The sequence below is a fragment of the Ischnura elegans genome, chromosome 11 (genome assembly GCF_921293095.1).
Source record: "Ischnura elegans chromosome 11, ioIscEleg1.1, whole genome shotgun sequence".
NCBI lineage: Eukaryota > Metazoa > Arthropoda > Insecta > Odonata > Coenagrionidae > Ischnura > Ischnura elegans.
Window position 1 is genome coordinate 5,245,627 of NC_060256.1, and position 22,955 is coordinate 5,268,581.

At 38.9% G+C, this 22,955-nt stretch overlaps 1 protein-coding gene and 2 non-coding genes across 6 annotated transcripts in view; 2 read left to right on the forward strand and 1 right to left on the reverse strand.

The window, feature by feature from the left end:
• Nucleotides 1-22,955, reverse strand: part of LOC124168473 (nucleolin-like) — an 817,942-nt gene that overhangs the window by 241,923 nt on the left and 553,064 nt on the right. The gene's annotated exons all lie outside the window — the stretch shown is intronic.
• Trnaa-ggc lies at nt 11,921-11,992 on the forward strand. Its single transcript has one exon. It is a non-coding gene; the product is annotated as a tRNA-Ala (tRNA).
• Trnaa-ggc lies at nt 12,241-12,313 on the forward strand. Its single transcript has one exon. It is a non-coding gene; the product is annotated as a tRNA-Ala (tRNA).

The window sequence follows — 22,955 nt, forward strand, 5'->3', positions numbered from 1 at the left end:
AGCTTATCGTTTACATATACCTGCTACCGGAGACGGACGGAGTTCGTCATGTAATGAGGCGGTTGGATGAACATGGGGACTCAAATTTCATAATTTCATAGACATATATGAGATGCAAGAAAGTCCAAGAACGGAAGCTCTCCCTCCAGAATGGGTAAATATCATCGTTAAGTATGTAACGAATTAATTATTTAAGACATTTTCCTAGGCTAACCTAGGCTATAGTTTCCGGTTTCTCGTCTTGAATTGATTTTTCACTTTATTTAAAATTATCAGGCATATTTTTCTTTTAGACGCTGAAAATAAGAGATGATTCATTATTACCAAAGGCGGAGTTTTAAAGTGCACGAATTTTTAGGACGTCAAAAATGTATAAACTATTAGGAATGACGCAGAATTAGCGTAGAAAACTAGATTTGCATTATTTAAATAATAGCAAACGTTACTTCACTCCTCATTACAGTATGGAAAATAAAAATTAAAGCACAAAGTTCTTTTGGTGTGGGTGATGGATAGCTGGGGAAAACACAAGGAAAAAATCAATTGATTATAGAGACATAAAATAAACACTTCCCACAGATGTAAAGAGGGTCCAAGCTAAACATTGACTCGTAAGACCTACAGCTCACTTGGCCTTCGTAACCGAGATGGCCAACAGCACTAATAGCCGTAAGTAACCATATAAATCACGGCCTTCAAGGTTTAGCCCTAAGCTATTTGGCACATGAACTTTGGATACCAACACCACCTGTGACACATTAGCTCAACTACGATAGTGGGGGTCAATCTAGTCTAAGCTTAATCACAGGCCTAGAGGGCTTCCGGCGGATAGATGCAAGATAGGTTAAGGATCGATACATTATTAACTTGGCAGGGGTAGTTAACCAACCGTAAACACTATGATCAACTTACTGATTGCCAAACGGAGTTGAAACAAATTATTCCCAGAAAGTTAAATGACCAAACCGATGGCTTTAGCTGAGGTAAAACAAGAGTGCTCACTCACTCGCAGTTGCCGGTGGCAACAGGGTTCTCGTCTGCCAAACCAAAAGACGCGGATTCGAGTCCCGCCTGGGCAGACTGTTCCCACTCAGGGAAAGGTTGTATTCTGATCGTCGTGTGTTCTTACTCGTTATATTCCTCCACTTTAAAGGCCTCAGCTATGAGCTGTTTTCGGGGAGGTGTAAATAAATAAATTAATAGAGAAACAAGTACGGAAATTAACTGACCCAATGCACAGGTATTTTCGACTAATAAGAAAAGGCTTGATTAATAATATATATGCACGACTAAAGCAAATGTAGTCGATAAATATTTGTAACTTCTTATAGTTCAAAGTTTGGCTACCGTGTTTTAAAGTACTTAGGATGATGTGGTGAAAAATTTCACCATCTATTGGTGCATGAAACAGCAATTTTTAACTTCAGTGTACCAAGCTAATATCAGCTTTCCAAACGTTGATCCCTTTAAACTGTTTATAGTATAGCCTCCTTGCTAAGTACTCACTCTATCCCTACCTTCTGTCTCGTCCGTATCTCATCAAGAATATTTTTATTGTCGCCCAACAAAAGCAGCAATTTGTCGTTTTCCTCCGTACCCAAATCTCGAAAACCTTCATTCTTTTCTTCTCCTCCGTCCAAGTTCCCCCATCGTAAAGTGATATACACTCCAAATTAGGCTCTTCCCAAGACTTATCTTGGGACTCTTTAATATTGATCATCTCATCACCTCCTGCATATTCATTTACGCCTTCTTTGCTGACGCAATTAGTTCCATGATGCCCTAAATACTGTGTTCATACTCCTCAACTGTGCTGCGCAAATGTTTTCACTGAAACGGTGATGAAAAATATCTAAATTTGCTTATAAAGCTAAAGTACGCTCTAAAGAGACGACGACCTGAACAAAGACAACAATGATGCAATTCATTTGCTAATATTTTTCCATTATTTAGCTATCCGTATTCGAGGAAACGTAACTTCTACCCCGGCACATTCGCTGATTCCTTAGCCATGTTCATAAGGAAGAGGAATACGAAATAAGGAAGCGGAAGCCATGACATAAGGAAGAGACGCACACTACAGCGTAAGAATGAGAGGATGAAGAGGGTCGGAGGGAGTGAGTGACGACTCGGGAGGAAGATGCTTCCGAGGGAGCGGGAATAATGCAGCGCCGAAGAGGTGCAAGATCCTCACTTGTCAACGGCGGAGGGGGGAGTGAGGGGGAGTTAGTTTCGCGTCGATCCAGGAGCCAACACTAAGGAACGCACTCCACGCTACTCACACGCCACCGTGGAATCCACCTGGGAAATTCCCTCGTCGGGTGATAATTTGTCTCTTTCCAGGGGGAGAGGGCTTTCTACCTTAAGAAGTTTATGAAAAAATGACAGTTCCCGCGAGAATGCAGAGGAGAAATTGAAATTCTCTTGATAGTATGCCGCCGCCGCTTCCAGGAATCTTGGATTAGTGTCTGGATGACGTTAGTGATAGGGATGGTATGATGGGGTAGAGAACGGAGACCGATGAGATATAGGTGGATGAAATACACGGCGTTCACATCAATTCACTAATATTGATGTGTTCTATAGCATAAAAAATACTGCACATCCACTGATAAATTAATTCGCTGGAAAATCCACGTTACGTAAGATACGAAACGAAAAAAAAAAATGCCAAAGAAGGCACAATCCACACTCAATTCAAGCTATGCTTATACACAAGAGATATCCAATGCCAGCTCTTCCAGAAGTCTTCTTTTCTCTTAGCTACGTTAAAACGTAATTCAATTTTTCGCCTTGCTGTCAACTACAATTCGAAGCAAGAAAAATTCTTTTCCTCAAATATTACAGCAACCTAGATAAGATAAATGGAAAACACAATAACTTTTCATTTAATTTTCTCGTACGTGGAAAACATATTTTTCTTCTCAAACACTGTGAAAAGGCACTGCATCCAGACAGAAATATAAACTGCATTATTTATAAATCCACGGGTTTAGCACGGAAGCAAAAGTTCCACCGCCTAATACCACAGGATGGTATGGTTGTCTCTCCTAAGCGATAGAGTTTACTGATGGCCTCGAGTCCAAGCCGTTGAATGATCAACTGCACGCGAAGACGAGAGGACACGGGAGGAATCCAGATGAGTTTAAAAATTGAATTAATTGTAATATTTCCATTAAAAATATAAAAAGAAATCCACAGGCACGATGTCCACCCACAGTAGCTGTTCCAATCTGACTGTTGATAATCCAAAAATCATGTTGTTTATTAAATACATGTGCAGAATTAAAGATTAATTATAACTCCAAATATATCTGGAACAAAAACATTAAATAGCTTTAGCAAATTTTAAACATGAAAAGTTTTTTCACTTGTACTAGGCTCGCATCAATTATCACCAACATCAATAGCAATCCCAATTGCCTTCAATGATAATTGTGAATAATAAAATGATTGGTTTCTCGCAGATTCCGAATTATGGGGTGGGGGGCTCAAAAATAACCGGACACAATTTTTTTAAATTTAAAATTTTATTTTTTTGTGTAACAAAAGTAGTCGCCTTCGAAGTACTCTCCATTTACACAGATTCATTGGTTAAAACGTTCCTTCTATGGGGGGAACACCTTTGGTACTTCGTCTCCGATGCCCCACAGCGCCACCTTCGATTCTCTTTCCACTTCTGGAATGTCACCAAAATTTTACACTTTCATTTATGTTTTCATCCGGGGGAACAAATGGAAATCATAAGGTGTGAAATCTAGAGAGTGGGGGGGTGAGGTTGCAATATCATTCCGTTTTTTTAACCAAAAACTCAAGCCAGGGCAAGCAGCGACGAGTGCCTAATTTGCTACTCCTCAGCTAAATTTGTTGCTATGAACTCTACGAAAGACAAAACTTTTCAGCGATTTCATCAGTGGTACGCTCCTATCCAAGTACACATGGACATGAGTTTTTTTATCCACGTTTTCATCAATTCTGAACTTGAAAGGGCGGCCAGGGCGTTCAGTGTCTTCGATGGATACGTTGCCGCGTTTGAATTGGGAATACCACTCGTGGGATTGAGTTTCCGTGATATTTATAAGCTGCAGACAACATATCAACCGTGTCCGGCTCACTTTTACCGAGCAGAGGACAAAATTTCAACGCTGCACGCTGTTCTCGAATATCAGCCATTACAAAAATCGAAGATATCAAAAAACTCTTCGAATTTTAACTGCCAGTAGGGCTCGCCACAACCGTATATATCCACGCCGTTTCGCACACTGGCTCAGAAATGATGAAATAACACCCATCTAGTGGGAGAAGCCTCAACTATATGAGTGACGCGCGCAGCGATTTCTGTCCGGTCACTGTTGGGTCCCCAATCGCAGTCCTCCTATCGGCTAGTTTAGTTAAAAATATGCGATTTCCTCCTAACCTCGTCATCAAGAAACAAGAGATAAATGTCAGATGGAGACATACCTCCAAATTCACGTCTTATTTATTTGTCATATCCCTTCTCTTTAGATATTGGACGACACAAAAACTTAGCATCAATATCCTTTTTCCATTTTGGAAAATTAGTCCCTTTTATCAGACGACTGGATATCTTTTTTGGCATACTGATGGCTTTCCTTCTTCTTCTTGCGCACTCAGCCGGTGCTCCAGTATACCATCGCCTTGATGTGTTTCCAATGTTACCGCGATGTCATTGTTAATTGGCTTCGCAGTTCAAATGTTATCATCGATGTCTTCTTCATCAGCCAAGTTTTTAACGTCTGGTGGTACTAAGACAACATCCGTGGCGTCATCCACATAATCCAGGGTTTCGTCTAAAGTGGTCAAGATATCTTGGGTGGAAATACACCTTCTTTTAGTATCCATCTAAATTAGTCTCGGAAAATTTGGTGAAATGTAAAAGATAATTTTTTTCACTCCTACGTTGCCTGAAACGTTGATATTAAAGCTGTAGGATCACCCGTCCTACCTAACAAATGCGTATAGACCAATGAGACTAACTTCTCGAAGCTTTCTTCTAGTGTTCGAAGGTAAGATCCATTGAATTGTACATAGCAGTGATCCGTTTCTGAATGACCAGCGCTGTTTGAGAAACTGCACATTACACACAGTTGAAAACCGATAGGTCTCGTGGCGGGGAATCGAGTTGCTCATTAGTACGCAATTACTAAATGAAGCCGCATTTTAGAAGACGACAGCTGTGAGACCAATAAGATAAGAAAGTGCATTTAATGGTTTTTAAAACCCAACAGTGATTAAATTGATTCACCGACTAATTACAGGGTGGCGTACAATATTAGTTTGCTACATTTGTCTCTCGGTACGGTGCCTCAGTCCTAATCCGCCATACCCCCAAACGCTTAACGCTCCTTTCACACAGCACGGTTTCGCCCGTACGGCGGAAAACCGTACGGGACACATTCCAATAGTGGCGCAAAGAATCAGATGGGAGCTTTCACACTGATACGGCGACGGTTTATCGCCGTGATACAGCTGCCGTCTGCCACTAGAACCATACGGTCGCCGTCCCCGTCGAACTGCGTAGTGGCGCATTGGAGTAGTTAGCCCCTTTCACACAGCCCGGTTTCAGTCGTACGGTTGGTTCGCTAGCGAGTGCACGCTGCTCAGTTCTCCGTGGAAAATGTATGAAATTGACGCTGAGGTGCTTATATCTTTGGTAGAATCGAAGCCTGTGTTGTGGGACAAGACTCTTGAAGTGTTTAAAGATAGAAATGCGACGCGAAATGCTTGGAGTGAAGTTTGTTTGGCGCTGAAACCTGATTTTGATGTCATCGACAATAAGGAAAAAAATCTCTTTGGTGAGTAAAATCACATCTTTTGTCCTTAACAAAATCCTTCTTAGTTGAAGCAACAGATAAATAAGTACTGTATTTTCTTTAGAATACAACTAATGGAATGCTAGTATATAACTATAGGTATATCAAAAATTGTAATAAATAAAATGTTATTAATGTTATATTAACATAATTATTATTATTTTATTATAGAATGTTACTCCACATAAAATTTGCAGAATGAAGGTGTACTTTAACAATCAATCATTATTATATTTAACATTCATAAATTCGCCTACAGTGTTCTTTTATAATCATTTTATTAATCTAAATTAGGTTTGTTGATTTCTAAGCAAACATTGTAGAGTATACTAGAATGGGAAAAACATATGGCCGTCAAACGACTCTAGGATACCCGACGAATAAATCCCATTATTCAATTGTCGCCGAATGCACCACTTCAAAACAGAAATTTAAGTGATAAACTTGAAAATATCATAAATGTAACATCTGAGAAAAAGCTTTATGCTGTATTTTTATAGTTATTAAACAACAAACAATTGTGTGTTTGTCAAATGTTAATCGCCCAACTTTAAGTGTTAAAATTAACGAAAATATACAGTTGCTCAAACACTTAAAGTCAGCCGATTAACATGGCACAAACACGCGAGAGTTCATTTTTTTATGACTAAAAATAGAGTAAGATGATTTTTTCAAATAATGCATCTTTTACATTTTCAAAATTATCCCCTGCCTTTCCGTTCTTAAGTTATGTATTCGGCGACGCTTGATTAATGGGATCTACTCGTCGGGTCGGGCCTGCCATTGTGCAGGTCAACCCCTCCGGGCAGGAAGTCTGCCTCAACTTAACCTGAGACAACCTTTAGCGACTAAATCACTTTACATATTGTAACCAAAACTGAAACAAACATGTATTTTGGATCAATATAACTGCACAAGGCCATACTTGAAAAATTGTATTTGTCAATAGTTGGTAGAATACAGCTCAGTTCAATTACACAAAATATTTTGTATATTATCAAACCTTCAAAGAAATTGATATATAAAAAATATTGGTTTTTAAAAATGTGTGCTCCTAAACGAGGTAATACATCAAAACTAGATTTTCGACATTTGCCATGGAACACTTCCAGCACTTGATACAAAGTATTCACATAGAGTATTCCTAACATTGTTTGCAGCCAAACCTCCTCTTACATTGTTCTGTGGTTCCATGTCCTCTAAACCTGTAATAATGTTCGTGTCTTCAGGTTTGTAGCCGTCTCGATCGCGAACAAAATTATGTAATACTAAACAAGCATTGACAATTAAAACATCAAAATCAGGCTGTACGTTAATAGGACGATGGAAGATATGCCATTTATTAGAAAGAATCCCAAAGGCACATTCAACATATCTTCGAGCCCTGCTTAGTCGGTAATTGAATACTTTCTTGGGAACCGTCAGGTGTGTCCCCGCATAAGGTCTTAATAAGTTTTTGTGTAGGCCGAAGGCTGCATCTCCAATGAAAAAGTAAGGGATTTTTGGACTTTCAGTTCCTGGGAGAACCCTCTCCTCAGGAATTATTTGAGTTCCATTTACAATAGACTTCCACAAACTTGATCTCTTAAAAATTGTTGGGTCACATTCTTTACCGAAGCTTCCAACATTAACGTAGACAAATCGGTAATTAGAGTCTGCTACTGCCATTAGTACAATGGAGAAATAATCCTTGTAGTTGTAATACATAGATCCGCTATTAAATGGGCAAGTTAGACGCACATGTTTTCCGTCGACAGCACCTAAACAATGAGGGAAGTTGGCAACTCTTCCAAAATCAGAAGCTATTTTTTCCCAAGTCTCAACTGTGGGTATTGGAATGCACTCTTCTCTCAGTATAGACCAGATTGCTGTGCAAACATCCTGTACAATTTTTGCAGCAGTAGAAATTCCAATCCGGTAGTTGTAGTGTAAGTCTGTAAAAGTGCAACCACTTGCCAGGTACCTGAAAAAATTATGTATTTTTACTAAATTAGTTCGCTTGCAAATGTACGTAGGGACTACAGAATCATAGGGTCAAGGGGTCAGCTTTCACAAATAACATCAAAATATGGTAAAGTAACATTTCGTAATACCAACATCGTTCCGATTTTAAAACTTTTCGGTGATTTTACGTTCACTCTTTAACTGTTTGCTAACACTACTGACCCCCCTTGTCTGAAATCGTTCCGCCGTGCCTGAATGTACTCCTGCGATATTGTTCTTCCTTAAAAAAAGTAAGCGTATCCATCTCTTCGTTATGACATTTAGAATATTTACTCGTCATCTCATTATCCAATGCCATGCTTGAATCATAAAAAAAGCATGAATAGTTTTTTTTACATCAGTAATCCTATGAGAAATTTATAAATAATTGTAGCCTTTTTTTTAGGAAAAGAAGTAATTAAAAGGTGGACGAACCTCAGAGACAGTTATGCTAAGTCCAAGAAAGCTACCAAAGACAACAAGAAGAGCGGATCTGCTGCTGCTGACCAGATGCAGTTCTTGAACAAACTGTATCAAGTCAGAGATACTACTGACAGTTTGGAAGATTATCCTGGAGAAAATACAGAAGTTGTGCTGGAAGAAGATGTCGATGATCCAGAACCGACTGCTGAAGATGGTTCAGCCACTCCAACACCAACGGTCAGAACTCCGGCAGCCAAAAGAAAACACAAGAAAGAAGACGAATTTGAACGAAAATTGCTGAAGGTTCTGGAACCTAAGGCGACCTGTTCAAAAATGGCATTTTTTCAAAGCCTCTTGCCTCACGTGGAGAAATACAACGAAAATGAATTTCTCCAATTCCAAATGGGAGTATTAAAAGTTGTTGAACAGATAAACATGCAAAAACAGGGTTTGTTTATGCCAATACCAAATCCACCACTTGTCAATCACCCTGCTCCTCAGCCTTCCCAACAGCAATTTTCTTCGTTATATTTTCCCAACTTCAGTCAGCAAGGACCTTCAACCCAAGTGCAACCGCTAACTATTAACCCCAACCACAACTTCAGTCAGCAAGGACCTTCAACCCAAGTACAACCGCTTACTATTGACCCCAACCCCAACATCTGTCAGCAAGGACCTTCAACTCAAGTGCAACCGCTTCCTATTAAGCCCAACCCTATTTTCCCGGCAAGATCTTCAAATATCGCTCGACCTCCACCCCAGTCTTATTCAGCTCCCAGAGGGAAAAAAGAATCCAATCAGGACATTCACGAGACGCCTACACGATCTACAATTTCTCCGGCGTCAGATGACTTTGATTTTGGTGACACTTACCACATAAGTGATTTGTAAATTAGAAAAGATAACTTATGTCAAAAATTTTTGTGTATTCTATTCTGTTCTTATACTGAGGATGATTTTAATAAATCGAAACGTTGGCTATAACTTGGTTTACATAGACCTATACTCCAAGAAATATCATAAAAAGATAACTTGTAAATAAAACATTGTCATTTCAGTACAGACAGTACAGTTTAGTGCCCCTATTTATTTCAATTTCTTCCCCAATTCAAATTTTGAAAGTTTATTTAATTTACTAGACAACTGAAAAGTAAGTGAAACTTAGTAAAAGATAGCGTATTAGTTTTCAATTTATCGAAAAAAAACTCTACATTCATGCACCAGATGTATTAAATATTCAATGTTGCATACCTCAATGTAATGGCTAGCATTTGAACTGGTTCTATGCAGTTTCTCCAGTTCGTGTATTGGCGTTGAAGAGAGTCACGTAGTTTGTCATGAAGTTCGTTAAATGAGCTATATGACATACGAAAATAATTAAAAAACTTGTTCTCATCTCTTCTTAGGTCATCAAACAAAGTATAAAAAAGTCCAGCTTCCTCTCTCCTCTGATTAATTGGGTGCACCCAGTGAATACGACGACTTCTTCTTTGTCTCTTCCGACGTCGGTACCACAACCACAGCGCAATTGCTTGTTCTCGATCCATTTTAGCTAAGCAGTACACACAGACAGGAGCACATCCGACTCAAGCCAATGCTCAACTGAAGTCTCTCACCGTACGACGGGACCGTGCTGTGTGAAAACTACTTTTAAATCACTTACAACCGTACGGTTTTCTCCCGTACGGGCGAAACCGTGCTGTGTGAAAGGAGCGTAAGGTGCGAAAACGCACCATTTTATTCAAGTGTTAAAATTGTACATCTCTAAATATATTATTTAATTTTAAAAAATCTGAGTAATTAAGCATTATTAGTACAATTATAATACTAGTATTAGGATTCATAAAGATTCTTAGTGCACTCGTAAAAAAATATTAAGTTGATAGCTCTCGATGAGCAAGAAATTAAGTAAACTTGAAATATTATTACCAAATAATCACGCCAAAATTCTTAAAGAAAATGGTTTTATAAATAAGTTTATCATCTAATGAATAATTTACTATGGAAAAACTATTAAATAACGGAGTAGATATTTTTTCAAGAACTTATTAAAAAATGGTGCGTTTTCACACCTTTGGCCGTAAATGGGTTAACTCTTACATTACTAAGCACTGAAGGAACAAGTGACTTTGTACGCAGTCACGCGCACGGGTGCAAAGTTAAATACACCAAAGGATGAAGTTCGCCATGAAAAAATATTTGACTTAGCCGGGATTCGAACCCGGATCTCCCGATTGCCGGTCAGGCGTGCTACCAATTACACCACCAATTTGTATCGTATCGACGATAAATATCGATAAATATAACGAAGGAATTAGGTTATGTGAAATGTAAATTGAATGTGGCACTAAATAAATTATATCTTATACGTAATTAACTTGCTAAAAAATTCACTTTCCAACATCCGTCGAGCACTGTATTCCCCGTGGCCAGCTGAAAGCTCCGAACTGTGCCGCACGTTCGAAAAATCGATCATTACTTCGGCGTCGCGGGTGGTCGCTATGGCATGGTGGACTTTTGATATCACTCTCTATAGGTTTTGTTGCATATGTGGTGTAAATATTTCGAGGTAACTCGGTGATCCTTTTTTTATAATCCTACATGGACATAAAAGTGGAGCCTGAGGAAAAGAGGAGCCTAGTCATTTAAACTTTTTAAAGGAACTCTACCAAGCATGCATAACCTCAATGATGTGGAAACAGTTAACTCCCAAATCGAGGTATTGAACATTCTGGAGAGGATACAGCAGTTGCGAGCAGTTTCTTCTCCTCTCGCAGGATCAATTCATTTTCCAGCATCATTTAATTCTACGCCTTCAAACCAGTCAACTTATTCTGTGAGAGAAGTGGTATAGTGTTTTGGGATTTGGGATGCAGCGAAAGGTTTCAACTTTATCAAATTTTTTTTGTATTTTATAAAAATTCTTTGTATTTTTTCTTCCTGTTTGATTTTTTTTAATTATTTGAAAGTACTGGAAAGAATTTCTGATAGATAATGTTTTGAGAAGTGAACAATAAAAAATTCTAAAATCGGACTGAATGAAAAATCATTATGATGCACTCCCCAGCTCACATGAAAGTGTTAAGATCTATTACATTATCTTTCTTTAGTAATGAAATTTTATGTTTCCTTTGTCTAAAAAATTAATGCTTGAATAAATAATTTTAAAAAGAAATTAAATAATAATAACCTATCAAATGAGTTACTCATTGGCTAGTTACAGATTTCATATTTGTATCGAGGTTCCCTAATTTAAATTTTATATATAAGCATAATAAATAAAATTTATATCAGCACTATAGATAAACATTTAAAATAATAATTTAAATTATTATTTTAAAATTCGCACCTATTCATGATAACGACTCAAGAACTATTGAATAAATGTCGCTGATGGCCGTTCCGATTGCTTGCCGTACTGTTCTCTGTATTTCACGGAGCGCCGCGCCGTGAACGGCGACCGGCGGAAAGTCGTCTCGTCTGAAAGCTGCCTGAATTTCACGGCGCGGGGCCGTGGACGGCGGCCGGCGAAAAGCCGTTGCGTCTGAAAGGGGCCTAAGGGTTTTTCTCCCCGACAGTGGCTTAGTAAGCACGACCCCCGCCACATGTGCCACAGTGTGGACTTGTGACGTCAACATCTTGTTCGGTAAAACCCATCCCGAAGTTCGCTCTGAGAAGATGGCTTGGTGGTGTAATTGGTAGCACGCCTGACCGGCAATCGGGAGATCCGGGTTCGAATCCCGGCTAAGTCAAATATTTTTTCATGGCGAACTTCATCCTTTGGTGTATTTAACTTTGCACCCGTGCGCGTGACTGCGTACAAAGTCACTTGTTCCTTCAGTGCTTTGAAAATCGTCGCCGCAGACCAGCGGAAAATAAGGGTTTTTCTCCCCGACAGTGGCTTAGTAAGCACGACCCCCGCCACATGTGCCACAGTGTGGACTTGTGACGTCAACATCTTGTTCGGTAAAACCCATCCCGAAGTTCGCTCTGAGAAGATGGCTTGGTGGTGTAATTGGTTAGCACGCCTGACCGGCAATCGGGAGATCCGGGTTCGAATCCCGGCTAAGTCAAATATTTTTTCATGGCGAACTTCATCCTTTGGTGTATTTAATCTTACATTACTCTTCTGATTTGCATCCTTCATTACTTAATCTATGCATCTTCTCCGAGGCCTTCCTTTGCCATCAATTCTATCTCTCCTTCGAAAGCAATTTTAGTCGAACAATCGAATCTCATGATGTGGCCCATTAAATTATTCCGCCTTCTATCCCAGGTTTACAACAGACCCCTCTCCTTTCCTCTTCTTACAAATACCAAATTATTCATATCCATTTTGTTTGCTTCTGCAAGACCATATGTTAAAAGCCTCCAGCCATGACCTCTTTGCTGCTGTCAAAGTCCATGCCTTATTGCCATAAAAGCTTGCTCCTGGTGAATCTCTCCATTGCTACAACCATTCTATTACCGTATGTTCCTCTCTTTGAAGTAAGTCCTCTTCTAGAACCACACTTCAATGATTTTAAAAATTTAAAAACTTGAACTTTTTAAAATCAAAAAAGGTTTATCCACTTTTGACTATAGAATGGCTAACAACAGACGGAGGTGATCATTATTAAATGCCTTATCTAAATTATACTCACCAATATTCGAGTGATTTGGTCTGAGGCGCGGGTCGTCAGTGCGGAGGAGACGCAATATTTGTCCGCGAGGAGGAGTCCGGTAATGATTGGTTAATGAGGAAATCGTTCCCTGGGGCCACCGCGCAAATTCGGCCCCTCCACCAGCCCTCGTATCAGGAGCCGCTAACTGCTTTAACGAGTCAATCCATTTAAAGCGAACGACTTTCGCCTCTTGAGCACCCCTCTCCACCCAGCCCGCTCCATCATCATCATCATCATCGCAGGGCATCAAGTCCCTCGTGGTCCCAATTAAACCGTCTCCACCGGCGCCCCTAACTACTCCGACAGCAAGTTGGCGACGGAACTTCCTAAAACAATTTGTGTGCATTTTCCCGTTTTGAGTGTCCTAGCCAACAAAATTTCTCCTCGCCTAGCTTCCGGACATTATTGAGTTGGCCAAAGTGAGCTGAGAAATACGTCGTAACGCGCAAATTGAAAATTCAAATTTTCAGTGAAATTTCCGAGCTCTTCTGAATATTTAAATACAAAATCACTATTTCACTATTTTCGCCCGCACAGCTTTTTTCACAGCTGAAGATGTCAGCAACAACAATTTTGATGTATTTAACGGAAACAAAATGAAAAAGACATCGAGGCTATCGAGGTAAATGGAAATCCTGTGCACAAACGTTTTTATAATTGAAACCGCAAAAATTGGTGGTGATTGAAGAATACATTTTCATCCACGCCTGAAAAGGTGAAAGTGCATTGTAAAATTTTTCGAAAAGTATAAGGGATTGGGAACTATTTTCGGTGAAAAAAGTGCGCCCGTTGACACCAAGAATCTGTGTGTGTGTGTGTGGTTGAAGGAGGAAGGGGTTGGGATAGTTGGCCCGAGGGACTTGCGCAGCCGTGAGAGCATGCGCCTGCACATAAATCCCATTAGGGCAGGACACGGCGGAGAGACAAATTATCAGCTGTATCGGTTTTAGGGGTGGGATGATTGGAGTCGTTTAAATGGAAATTGAGAGATGAAGACGGTGGAATATGAGCAGCACTTAGTGGCTCAGTTTAAGTAAAAAGACGAAAAGCCCTTTTACATAAGGAAATGCAACGATGAACGCAAAAACCCTCAAACCAAATACCTATAAAAACATTTCATTCATAGTGCTGGAAACAATCTAAACCCAATGATGACAACAATTTTGAGCTGTTATCAAGCTAAAAAAAAGAGGTTATTGCGGTAGACATGAAAAAACAAAATGACACGGCTTCTTAAAACCTGGTCCTCTTCGAAACCATGTTTTAATATTTTTCTCAGACATTTTCTATTTATGCAAAAACATTCCATAAATACCTTAATACGATTTTTCAGGCTAAATATCATGTAAAAATGCTTGAAGCTACTAATTCATACACATGTTATGATTTAAAGAAGTAATTCACACCCTATCGTGCAATAAGACTTCTCATGCTTAGCCAAGAAACATGAGTAATAGAGTAGAACATGACATACTTCAATCTAAAATCGTTTTATAATTTCCAAACATCGAAGCAAAATAAGAGATTTTTGCCACTTTTGTGTTCAACAATAAATAGCACAAAGACAGCCTCGGTACGGAGAAAAAGGAATTTATTACTTATTCTGGTTTCACTGTGGCAAAGCTCCATGAACAAAAAATTGATAGCAGTAATTTTCTAAACAGAGGAATGACATTCTATTCTAATACCATATTATGCCAATATTTATAAACAAAATATCTATGGCAACGAAAACCTAAATAGCATCGAGACTCTCGAGGTTACTGGAGTTCCTGAGATTAAATCATTTTAATCATATCGAGGGAAAACGTATAATCAATGAAACCATGCTTAGGTCAATACTCATTGGGAGGGAAAGGAAAGCCCAAAGGAAGAAGCTTATTTCCTTGCCTGACCTCCAGCGGTAAGTTGGCTTCATCAAATATGTCTGCGTAAATCACGACCACTAATTTGAAATTCCTTCATCAGTACAGCAAAAATGCCAATTATGATGAATTATCGTTTGAAACTACTTCTAGAATAGTGTGATATCCTGAATTTGATAATGATAATGAATCAGGTGCGGCAACCGTTATAACTTCTGACCTGCTTTGAAATATTTCCCACAGGATATTTTATTCTCAAGCCACTGTATTTGATATAAATAGCCACATACCGGAGGTACCTACATGTCTTTACTTAACAACAGTGATGTCCTTAATCAGTGTTCGCAATGATTTGCAGCCGTTCACAAGAGTCGTTCGGCTGCAGCAGTCAGAATCGGTCAATGCTAGAAATAGAATCAATGGATTTGGACTACAGAGCTGTTTGCTATTCGGTATACAAAAGTATTTGTGTTTAAAGCAAAAAAGGTGAGATAGTGATACGTATCAGTGAAAAAGCACAGGAATTGAATGATTTCGCTAGTAAAATAATTTCAAGCAAACCAAAAGATTTCTATAGAGGGATGAAGCCAATGAATGGAAAAATTTACTTAGAAATTGATAAGATACGGTAGTCGATATCATTTCGTGCCAATTGCACAACGGCTAAACTACATATCTGTGATTAACCCTGTTTGAAATATTGGTGGGCTCTTTGCCAGTCCAAAGTATTGATAAAGCATTCATCGTGGCGTGGTATCACAAAGAAAGATGCTGACAGTTCTTCACGCTCCCCACCAAACCTGCTCCCACTTTTTCGTGTCGCCCCACTCCTTTATAGTTTGAAATATCCCCTTGAAAATATCAGCCCCCCCCCCCCCTTAAGTATCCAATTTACGCTGCATAGAATGGTAATATTTTCCGACCCCTTGCACTGCTGGAATTTTAATATCCCCTTGTCCCAAACCTTGATCCGCCACTGCTTAGAATATAGATGTAATAGATGCTATAATATTTGTCAACATTTTCTCTAAGCTTTTCTCTGTGCTGATGTCCCCCATATTAATATTATATTGATCTGTTCATTGATTAAAGCATAATATTTAATTTTACTCTCATTTGGCAGTACTGCTCAGGAAGGAGTTTTTAAATATTTTTATAATTAAGTTTTTTTTCGCTTTTTGTTATTTTAATTGGTATTAGTTAGCAGTAACAACAACGTAAAGTTGAACAACGTAATTTGGAAAATAATTTATTTAAATCGGATAATATCTTCATATTTGTAACCTTCATACATATTTATAAGCCTTTAAAATTTATTAATTAAATAAATTCTTGAATATATTGAAATATAAATGCTTGCCAGGCGACATCGGGTGTTCTATAAGAGAAATTAGCCGCGAAAAAAGAAAAATCGTAACAAGTCGTAAGGGAGAGATGTGTTCTCTGAGCAGGTGTGAGGACCACGCAGACGGTATGTCTATGAGATACAGCGGGGATGGTCGCTATGGAACCCACTTCCTCGGAGACGGGATCGAATCCTGGCGGCCTCAAATGAAAGCCTTTTGCGATGAGTCGGAGCGGAATGCGACCAGCGGACGCTCTTTGACGGATTGGGAGCAGTATGTGAAATATATGAAAGTGTATCATTCTATAGAAATGGATCGCTCGATCCTTTTGCGATGCATTTTACGAGACCGCTATGAAGATTTCATATCGTACTTAAAGCTCTGAACATGATCACGCGACTCTTCCAAAGAGACCACAGTTTGTATCGAATGTACAAGTAATTAACCGAGTTTGAATTTTAAAATGGTAAAATGTGAATGAAAAATAGAATCCTTCTTCTTGAGCGACGGAAAATTTACGGTGGGTCTTATCCCTTACGTACATAAGTTAATGACGCCATGGTCCCATGTCGTACAAGTCCTCAGGCTTTCCTCAGCTTGTTGATTGGTCCTCTCGTGGTCCACTGCTGTTTACGCTCATCACACGAGCGATTGTTTCTCTTGATAAAAGGCCTGCCTTCATGAACGAGCAAATGGACCAGAACTCTAACGAGGTCATCAACTCATGAAAAGGGGGTGGAAACTTACGCCTTTCATATTTTATAAGTTAGAGATCAACTCGGAGAAGGAAATATTTATTTTCATTATATTCCCAACCACCAACCAAATTCTCTTCGCGAATTTCGATTCCGAGTCGGGCGAACCATTGCAATTGTATTTATTTGCAATGTTTATTCATTTGTGTCCTTGGTTAAGTTGCAATTTTCATTTTATGGATATGTGATCGTTTAGGTCCAGAAAATTTTATTATAGATCTAGTATCATTCTCAAGGCTCTTGGTCCACCTAATAAAGAAAGCAATGCACTCGTGTAGTATATATAATCCATCACTCGAGAGGCACTGTTTTAGGGCTTCAGACTAATAACGTGCCTTTCATTTCACGAAATACTATTCTACATCCACTCAAGCATATTTTACGCGCAATGTAGAAACATTCTATTCTAGACTTTCGTGGCGCATAGAATCGTCGAAGGTTAATCGGGAATTCCACCGGGTCAGGGCATGCCCTGATGAAGGTGGATAACTGGTACATCGAAACGTCGGCCGAGATAGTGTTGGAGAACCTGACCAGGTGAAATTCCCGATCAACCTTCAACGGTCCTTGCAATACAGACTGTATGTGAACCAGATTCGTCAATTATCTATTCATAAAATGTATTCCACAGTTTCAGTACTTTTCACTATTTATTGCACTGTGGTTAGGCTAGGAGAAGAAAGACGCACAAGGTTGACTATACTGTGGAAGAGTATTCATCTCATTGAATCACCCAGCAACTTAATTTGCGAGCAATTAAACTGTTATTCAAATAAAAGTAAGTGAGAAGTGAAGAGAGATAGCGTTCCATCGAGATTTAAAAGAATTATCGGGAAATTTAGATCTCAATAAATGCTGCATAGATTTTATAGTGAAGAAATATTCATTTGATAAGATTTAAAATAGAGCGAATTCCTTCAAATCCTTATAAAATCTGTGATAAGCTAAAACAAACTTCATAATCCCCCCAAAACTGCCATAACATAACGTTCTAACTGCGATGTATGTAAACAACCTCACAATTAACAAAAGGAAGACATTTTACGCATAGTTTTGGACAGGAAAATGCCCACATGAGTCCATAGTTAAAAAATGATAACAGACTACGTAAATGTGAAAGTCAATGTATAAATACACCGATAATTGGGGCTAAGTACCTATACAACCGAAGAAATTTTCAATGAGAATGTGACAAACTCGTCATCATTAAAAAATCATATCAAAAATACATTTTTTCATTCAATGAATGTTTACCCCACATACTTAGTTGAAAATTACTCAATATAGGTTCACTTTTAAGCTTAGAGTCAAATAAGGGTGGCCTCTTGCTCGAAATCGCTTGCATATAGTCAAAAGAAAGAAGCTTACGTAATGCGGAATCGCTAATGGCGAACACATGCGTCATATTCAAGTGTGAAATGCAATAAAATGCCACTATCAAGCCATCAAACTTAGCACGCGAGAGAACAATTTCATTAAATGGAAACGATTTGACAGAAGCAAGCAGTGTTAAATTATTTGGTGTATGAAGTCAAAAATTACTGAAAGCTAATCAAAACGTATCCAAGGAAAAATTTACTTTATACCCGTGGTTGAGAAACAACTAATTTATTGCAAAATCACTTAAAGATGACGGGAAAATATCATTCGGGAATATGGCTTTGATGGCAGCAAAATAAATGTATAGTTATTTTAGCACCGAGTTGATCGTAAATGTTTTCTTTTTTTTTAACTTCATGTGAGTAAATGATTTAGCTTTAAGTAATTTAAAATAGTTGAAACGCAGAATAATGTATAATTTTCTTTTTGCATACCCTTTGCGCTCATAATTTTCCATTTTTTTTTAAAAAGGTGACAGTCAATTCCTCAAATACAGGCCTCGCTCAAATACTTTGCACATTGCGTGCATTAGGATGTGCTGAATATTTAAATTTTCCGCTTGAATCGACGGTGAGAGCATAAAAAGCAGAAAATACGGCGTACACCCTGCAGCTGTTCAGCGATTCATACGCGCTCCGGCGATAAAATGAGAAACCTCATTTGAAAGGCCATTTCAATGTGATGTCAATCGTCTACGTTATAAAACTCGGAGCCACCATATGGCTCTCAATATCATCGCGCGGAATTTATTCATGAATGAGCCTTTAAAGAGGAAGCAATAAAGATTCAGATAACACCACCGAGATAACCCCTGCTACGAATTTTTGGGGCCCATCGGCAGCGACCCCTATTCCTCTTTGCTCCTTCGAAGATCGGTGGTTAAAACGTCCAGAATAGAGTCAAACAGACGAATAAAGAATTTGATTGACTAAAAATCACATGTAATGTAAAATATGGACTTCATAGGTGATGGTTTTCCGGGTTTACACCGGGTTTATGAACTTTATAATAGATATAGCAATGAATATGAGCCAAGGTAAAGTCGATATCACTCGCATCTCAAGTTTAATGCGAGATGTTTCCCTTTTTCATAACAAATTTACAGCGACAAATTTAGCTGTAAAATAAATTATTTCTCAACTCAGTGCTTTCTTTTAACGCTACGATTTCCTCAGCGTCTCCAACTTAATTGGATAGGCACGCGAAGGGATGCAAAAATGAAGGAATTCACTTTTTGGTTCTGGTACAAAAAGTCCAGATAAATATAAATCGAAATCGGGTCGGAATTTTCAGTAATCGAAGTCTTAAACAAAAAAAAATTTACATTAAAAAGTTTTATCCACACGCATTGAACACTAAAAGGGTAATAAGAAAAGGAAAATCTAATAGGGATTAAGATAGAGGACTATAGGGTATCAAGTGCTGAGGAAGAAAAACAGTGAATTGAATTTTGACTCAGCAAATCGTGTCTAAGTTAATAGCGGGCAAAAGTGAAGTTAGAAATGCAGAGAGCGCTCAAAGTTAGTGCAAACTAACAAATGAGGCTAGTATTAAAATAGGAAGCATTCAGTATTATTATGATAAGAGTAAGGGAATTAAGTGCATGTAATTAGGTTTCATCAACATCCAGATCCCTCTGTCTTCCTTAGCGAACATTTAAAAGCAAACTGGCATGCATATTAGGAGACTCAATTGTAGAGATATAAGGGTGACGATGCTAAATAGGTACGCAATGTGAAGAAATGAAATATGAGGTACTCATCAGGACTTCCGAGAGCGAGAGGAGGAGAAGTTGCTGTCGTCGAGGTCAGGCTCAAAGTAAAAGGGGTCGAGGGAGGGCGAGCCAAGAGGGCGTGGGGTCATTTCATTAGATGGACTCGGTCACTGCTTCAGCCAAGCTTCCAAAGGGCGCGGTTCAAAACGCAAAGGGAGTGAAAAGTCAAGGGAGTAGTGGACGGAGAGGGAAAATGGCGCAGGCGAGTCAGTGCAGCGCCTTCTCTTCTTCCGCCATGCAAGGAAAGAACCTTTCCAAAATGCCATACGTATCGAGCACTCCATGGTACGGCAATAGCGGCATATAATAAACAGAGAATAGGCACGTCGACCTTGTAAATGCTCAGGGTGTAGAAAAACGAGAAAGGAGGAACCGATATTAATTTCCGCAAAATTCTAAGAGTGCATCCACTTTAACATTAATTTAATCAAAATTCATCCCAAAATAGTGTTTAATTTCAAATTGTTAAAAGTATATTAGTGCAATAGAGATGTCAAAGAAAATAAAATGCGTGCGGGCAATTATAAAGCGCAAGGAAACTTAAAACATAGAACTCAGAGAGGACCTCTTGGATGAAAGGAGAAACACAGCAATTAGTAAGGTATAAGTGAATGGTGGGAAAATCACTTAGGTGTAAGGAAACCAAAATCATTCGATAAAGGCAAATTAATAATAGTCCGCGAAAGGTAATGCAATTTACTGAATTTGTGTACACTAATGCCTATTATGCGTATATTTTTAATAAAAAGGGTGAAAAATTAGTACCATTTACACGCAATTCCATGCGGACACTTGGAGGTAATGAAGTTATCCATTAATATCCATTCAATTTGATTGGCTTACAATGAAGAAATAATATCCATTCAATTTGATTGGCTTACACTTACAGATCTTAGTACACGCCCTTAGAGCAAAAATACTGAAACGAAGACATTTCATTCAATTCATTAATGCCACTAATGAAGACAGCAAATGAATTTACGTTCTTAAAATGGGCTAGCTATTAATTTTATAACTTGGTTAAGGTAACGAAATACAGATACTGCATTAGGTGGTGCGGTGCAGCGTAAATTATAGCTCATCAGAATTGCCCCCTGCTAGAAGTGAAAAAAATTCATACATAATTCGTACAGATCATCAGGATACATTAATGAAAACAGCTGATGCAATAGTACACTTTTATTATAATTTTTGACCACTTCAATTGATGTTTGCGCTGGGAATATGTTCTTGTTAAAAAGAGAACCGCGCGCATGAGGAGGTAAAAAATAGTTGTTTGCAAATTTGCGGCGGTCTCCCTCCACATAGAGAGAGCCTCGCTTGGCATGGTTGGAAAAAAATCTATTTCGTCAAAACTCTCGGTGGATTTCATTCGGTGGAGGTGATATGCGATTACGAGGGGGTGGGGATTGATTTCGGAGAAGGTGGGCGAGGGGTGTTTAGGCTGCGGGGCAAATGGCAGATTAATCGGGCAGAGGAGAGGGTGAGCAAGTAAGGGAATATAGGGCTGATAGGGCTTGCTGGGCGGAGGGCGGGAGGGTGGGGGAGGCGGGTGGGGGCGACGGGAGATTTGAACCGCCAATTGAGTTAGGCGGTGGGATTTTAGCAGTTTAATGCTCGAGGTTTAGCGAAGTCGAGGCAGGCAAAATTTGGTGCGCATACACTAATGGTATACGGCTATGCATGACTACCGATCCACCGCAAGGAAGCTACATAAAAAAAATAATGAGAAATATTGACAAAATTGATAGCCAATCCTTATACATTTATTGAGTTTCCACTATTTCTTTCTGAAAACCCTTCGAAGCTTGCTAAACCCAAGTACCTGCATGGCTTAACGTGCACTGCAACAGCTTAGGAACTGCCGGTCAGGTATTACTTTGCAACGAAATTTCCTATGATGCAGGAAAGGTAGAAATTGTGTGGTGTGGTAAAATAAATTTCTATGTAATTTTTAGAGTATTCCATCGAATTTTAGACACTCGTTTGCCATAGTTTAGGAACCTCGCTACGAATCAGCTAAGTACTTATTTTTAACCAGTCAAATAAACTTCGAAGGCAATACTAAATACTAGGAACGTTGCGATGACCTCCATTTTTATATTTCATTTTCCTCTTTTCTTATTTTATCGTTAATAATATTAAAAAACACGCAAATAACTTTAAATTTTATCCGAAATGTGTATCACAGATTTTAGGTACATTTAGGTATTTATTCGATCTTTGAGGGTTGGTGGAACCATAATTAAACATAGGAAAGATTAATTTTGAACTAACTCAAATCTTGAGTATTTAAATTGAGTTTCAGCCTCGGCCGATGCCTGTATCACTGCCTACAGTTATTCAACCTGATTACTAGTACGATGGGTAGTAGTTTCGTTTGAGGAGAGTATGAAGTTTGATCAATTCGTCTGGAGAGGGAAGCCCCCCCCCCAGATTTCCAGAATAAGAAGATAGTCAGGGGTTTGGGGTTGGAGGGGATCCAAAATGGTTACCTGGATGTAAGGGGTGGATGGACTCGAAATTGGATTTTGCTGTCTGGGGTGGGGACTTGCGATGCAAATTGAGAAAATCAGGTCCACCGCCGCCCGGGGCGCCGCAGCGGGAGAAGAAGGTGCTAGCAGGTAAAAAAATAGACAGTCAGGGAGCGTATCGTTGAAGGAGCGAAATTAGGGTGAGCAGAATCCATTTCTCCAATCTAACCTCCCTTGATCCCCTCAGAACATTTTTTCCAAGCGTGGGATCTGTTTCCTCTCCGTGGTTACATAAAGAGATTCAGGGAAATTAATGGGATAAAAAATTCTCGTAACTACTTTTTTCATAATTAGTTTTCATATTAAATAAAACAAACTTATTCTCCCTGATTTTCGTACAAATAATTGAATTTTTTTCTAAATTTAACAATACGATATAGGTTGATATCCATAAATC